Below are 5,594 nucleotides of genomic sequence, written 5' to 3'. Positions count from 1 at the left end.
TGAGTGCCATGTCCAAGCCTTCTTTGGACATTTCCAGGGATGGGAACCCCAGCATCTCCCTGGACAGCCCTTCCAATGCTTCACCACCCTTTTTGTGAAGAATTCCCCCTGATGTCCAACCTGAACCTCCCCTGGCACAGCTTGAGGCTGTATTCCTACCCCATATGAAATATTTTCTTTCAGACTGAATGGCCTCATTACCTTTGGGCTTCCTTCTGCCAGGGTTCAGCTTCATCTGTTTAAAAACCATTGCATTYTATGTCTTTTTATAGTTACAGCTTATTTTTTTGCACCATCTCTGCTGTTCTTGTTGARAGAAGTTTAAAACTGCTCGTGTCTTGATTAATATTTCCTCCCCTTATAAAGGAAGGWTTTTAAAAGATGCAAAATTGACAATAAATTGTTGTAGCTGATGAGGTTGGCTCATGTTCTGCATTAAGTAAAATCACACAGGATCTCGGATTTTCTTAGTCTTGCTTCAATTTTGTAGCAGCCATTTCATCAGAAAGTCAGCTGTGTGTCAGCTAGTGTGAAACAAGGAACAAGGAAAACTGTTTCAAAACAAATGTCAAACAGAAATTAGTCTGGGAAATACTTTATTAATATATCATGATGGTGGGCAAAGCCAAAGGTTGTATATTTTGAAGCCACCTTCCTGATGGCTGAGTCAGTCTGAGGACTGACTTTTCATGCTTTGTAAAAATAGAGTATTTTGGTTTCCACAGTTGGGCAACTGCAGGGGCTGCTTTCTCTTTTATTTTCTGTTTTTCCCTCCCATTTTTAGTGCTCAGAATGGTGTGTTTAACCAGAAATGGTGTGTTTAACCAGAAATGGTGTGTTTARCCACAGTTTMCAGTACAGAATGCAGACACCTGTTGAGTGTTGGAGCTTCCTCTCCCCTGAGATCTCTGTTGAGTTTGTCCTCCTCCCATCTGGAAGTATCTCACAGAGCACATTGCAACTTWATGGCCAAGATTTCATAAATAATTCTCAGATTGCTTTTTAGGTGCCTAACTTGGGAGACCTTCAAAATTCTGCTTGCTGATAATCTTACACATTTCCCTGTTSCTGTTTAACCTCAGGAAAAAGGTCACTTGTGTTGTGCTGCTTTGTGTGCTGTCCTGTCCCTTTGGTTCACATCTGCCTGGAGATGTAAACTCTGACTACAATCAACACTGGGCTGTCCTTGGTGAGAAAAGAGAACACAGCAGCATCTCAGTGCTGGGGATTGTGAAGAATTGGTGAGAACTCTCACCCCACTGCTCCCTGCCCTGCTCCTTGGCTCCCAGCCCCAGTGTTGTGTCCTTTGCTGGGTGATTTGATGGCACAGAGCAGTTTTCTGGGAGGATGGGACTCAAGTTGGTTATTCCTGACCAGTGTGGCTCTGAGCTTCAAGGTACTGCCATGGTAATGATCGTTTTACAACTGTTTCAGAAACATGGTTTAAAAATCCAGAGATCTGCAAACCCTGCTGCCAGCTGACAGAACAGAGCCTGTGGGTTGGCACCRTGGTGCTGTGCCAAGTCTGGCAATTTCTAATGGATTAAATGCAGTGAAAAGGCAGCCAGGGCTTATTATGAAACTTGAGATGGAGAGCCAATCCTTGTGCTTTAACTTCATTATCCTCATTTGCAAAGGTGCAGATTTTATAGCTGAGGTAATTATATGAAGAATGTACACAATATAAGTGGTATTTAGCATAAAAAGTCATTTGAATGCAATCCATGTCTAGTTGAGAAAGGAACAAAACCAKAAAGCCTTTGATCTAAGAATGAGGCTTTGAAAGGAAAAGGCTGGGKACAGCACTGAAYYTGTAACCTGCTCTGTRTTGTATTGCACTATATGGRGAGRACCTTATTTRTTTACTAYTTAGGAAGTRTTTTYAATTCTATAAGTATCTAAAAGAAATCATAGATCATAATTCTGTAGCTTTGCTCCATAGAACACTGTAACACTCTTGAGAGAAGAGGCTTTGRTCTAAGAATGAGGCTTTGAAAGGAAAAGKCTGGGTACAGCACTGAACCTGTACCCTGCTCTCTATTGTATTGCAYTATATGGGGAGRACCTTATTTATTTACTATTTAGGAAGTGTTTTCAATTCTGTAAGTATCTAAAAGAAATCATAGATCATAATTATGAAGCTTTGCTCCATAGAACACTGTAACACTCTTGAGAACCTCTGGAATTCACAGGGACTGTCTGTTAAATGAGAGACACAAATCTTGCCTTTGTGCTCTATCAGATTCTGTCTTGTTCTACACTAATGAAGGCTCTGGATAATTGATTATCTGGATGTTTACTTTCCATGCTCTTTTTGGGTTCTGAGCTGAAGCCCCTGGAATCAAAGGGAAAAACTCCCAAGTACTTCAGTAGCATTCAGCATCTTAAACCATTTGTCAGTGCCTGGAATGCTCAGAGGAATAGCCTGGGCTTAACCACAGTTACCAGAATTAAAAATGAAACTGTTTTATCCAGTTTTACAAAATACAGTGTCTACAGCAGCCTGGSTGGACAAGTTCAAGAGGTGGGTCTSATGCTGAAGGYRAATATATCTGCACACTCTGTGTGAGGGCAAGGCAGAAAGAATTCTGAAGTTTCTTTGTCCAGTAATTAGTTGCTTTCTTTTCCCATGCTCTTTTGGAAAAATAAATACTATTGCTGCTGCTGCTGTCTTTAGTGCTGAAGAACTACCTTCCCTTTTTCTCATTTTCAGCTTTATCAATGTTAAATCCAGCAGTCTATTTGAAAATGAGTTGATGGTTTGTTGAGCTATGGTTTACACTGTGCTCTTTTGTGTCTCACCACTGACCTGGGTCCTTCCCCACAGCACACCCACTTCTGCTGCAGAATCAGAGATGGGGTGCTGTGTTCCTTGCAAAATTATCACCCAGATGGGTAGGAACTAATTACAACCCTGCCAAAATCATGCATCAGCTATCATTTCTTACACCCTTACCCAAAGCTGTCAGACACTGTGTGGGCAGAAACTCGAGAAGTCACCTTTTCTGCAATGGTCCTTCTTCCAAATCAAGACTTTCACTGGGAGGATTTCTCTCTTATCAGTGTGAAGTCATTGCAGGGTGCCAGTGATCTCTCTTTCACACATGCAGCTTTGCTCTTCCATTGAAAAGAAATGGGATTTCAAAAGCAGAAACATGGGAGAAAATTGGGATCAGAGATGTTATTTTGGACAAGGATTTTGACACTTTGTAGAAGTACAGAAACTATTGATCCCCAAAATCCCCACTAGGAAGAGGAGCAGTGTGTTCTTTTGGAGAATTCTCAGATTGCAATGAAGTTTTCAAAGCTGGTACGTCAGAAGAAAGAAGGAAATGACAGTGGTTTTCAACTTGTGCTGGGCAGAGAGGTCTCTTGAGCCTAATGGACAGTGTTGTAMAGTCACAGAAAATTCCCCTTTATGTTCCCTCCTGCCAGGTTTCAGATGACTAAATCAAAACTATTCATCATAAAAACAAGATGAGGCAAGAATGTGCTTTGGACCARAAAATTTGCTATTTCTGTCCTTAAGTGGAGCACACAGTCTGCATCAGCTCCTCTTGCTTTGGTAGCTGTGGTCCAAATACCCCTCCCTGCAAGAGTTGGGTGAAACATTTAGACTTAATGAAGTAATTATTTTRCATCCTATCCTTTTGGAAATGGATAAAAATTGTTATGGTTAATCATAGCCCCTGTTAATTAATCTGTAATAATCCTTTGATGTGTGCACTAGGACTGCCTGCTATAGATGGACCCCTGTGATTTAACCACTCCATAAAACCACCCATCACCTTCTAGAACCTGACCTTGTCAACACGTGCTCCTCCACATCTCTTTTTTGTATTTTCAGTGACTTTTCCAACTCCCAAATAGTGGAGGGACAGGGCTCATTCAGCCTGGAGAAGACTCCTGCAGCTTTCCAGAGGCTGGAGATGGAGAGGAGATGGAGAGGACAGGGAGCCTTGCTCTTTGCAGGAGTGGGAAGATGAGAACCAGGGCAGAATTTGACAGAATTCCAGGCTGGGTACAAGGAGGAATTTTATTAGASCAGCACTTGAGTGAGTTGTACTGGTTTTTATGGAGTCTCCTTCCTTGGCAGTGTTTAAGACCAGTCTGGATCCARCCCTCACCTCACAACTGACCCTGCTTTGGGCAGGAGGTTGAATTAGAAATGCTGAGGTCTCTTCCAACTGCCTGCTCCTGTGAACCTGTGTGTGATGTCTGTTTTTATCAACTTCATTTCAGTTACAGGAGTTATGTCTGAGGAATATTCCACAAATGGAGTTCTACTCAATGCACTCTGTCTCAGCAATTGCTCAGGTTTCCCTGTGTGCTGGGTTTGCTTGCCAGGCASTTCCACATGCAGAACCAGTTGTTTTATTGAGTGCTGGAGGATTAATCAGTGGTGTGACAATTCCCAAAGCACACCTTGTGTATGTGACAGAACCACAGCTCCAAAGACYCAGGTAAGCCCAGGTTTAAGCAGCACTGCCTGGAGTGAGCTCGCATGGAAAAACTGCTCCTTCCTGCTGACTGACAAGGCAGGATGAATGTTTTCCATCATTGGATGATCAACAAGCAAATTTTAAAAAAAGTATAAAAGGTATAGTGAGAAGATACATCCAGACAGAAGTCTTTAATTAGATTTGTGATAGGAGACCAACTATCCTGAATTAGTTCAAAGATTCATTCCATGAATGGGTAATGGCAGCAGAGTGGCAGAAGGTTGGATTCTGGGATGCTCCACAGAGGCTGAACAGGAAAATTGTTTGTATTTCAATGTTTAAGTATTGTCTGACTAAAGAKATTGGAGAATATGCCATGAAAATTGTCTTTTTTGACAGGGGAAGGTAAATATTTGCTAAAGAAGGAGCTATAAGCTCATACCCCACACCCTCTGGCACCACTTTCCCAACAGGAAAGCAGAGGAGAAACAATTCCACTCTTCACAGAAATCTGATATAATTCACACACACTGAAAGTTGTGCAGACATAGGCAAGATTGGCCTAACTGTGGTTATATCAAGGAGTCCTTTAAAAGAATTTAAGTAATAAAAAGGTGCATAAAGATAAAGCAGAGCCATAAAATTATTCCTGAGAAAACCCCTTTCTCCATCCAGGAAATGTGGAAAGCAGGTCAGCGTGCTTTGGTTTTGTGTAGATTAAGGTGCACTGTCCAAAGTGTGAAACCTGAATGTGCAGGAAATTATTGAGTAGAAAAAGGCAGGTACAGAAAAGAGACTCAGAGGTTTGCAATAAAGAGAAGAATTTAAGTTTTACTGAAATTGTTCCAGCAGTGCTGTGTTTTTTGGAGTAAAAACTCCAAAGTTTTTGAATTCAGAACTGAAGTTCCATCTATACTTCAACCTTCTGTTCTTCATTTCAGCCCATAAATTTATGGGTTATTTTTTGAAAACCAGTATTCAAATCTCTTCTGTTAGCTCCCCTTGGTCAGACATTCTCCTGGCCTCAGTCAGTGCTCTGTTACTGAAATTGGAGTTTCTTCTCCATTTTTTATTCTTTTTTTTTTTTGCAATAATTTTTTCTTATTTTTTTGCAATAAAAGTTGCTGGGCTTTTTGCAATAATTTTTTTTTT

The sequence above is a fragment of the Malurus melanocephalus genome, unplaced genomic scaffold (assembly GCF_030028575.1).
Source record: "Malurus melanocephalus ecotype Western Australia unplaced genomic scaffold, MMel_1.1 scaffold_406, whole genome shotgun sequence".
In the NCBI taxonomy this organism is placed as follows: Eukaryota; Metazoa; Chordata; class Aves; order Passeriformes; family Maluridae; genus Malurus; species Malurus melanocephalus.
Note: the sequence above shows the minus strand (reverse complement) of the source record.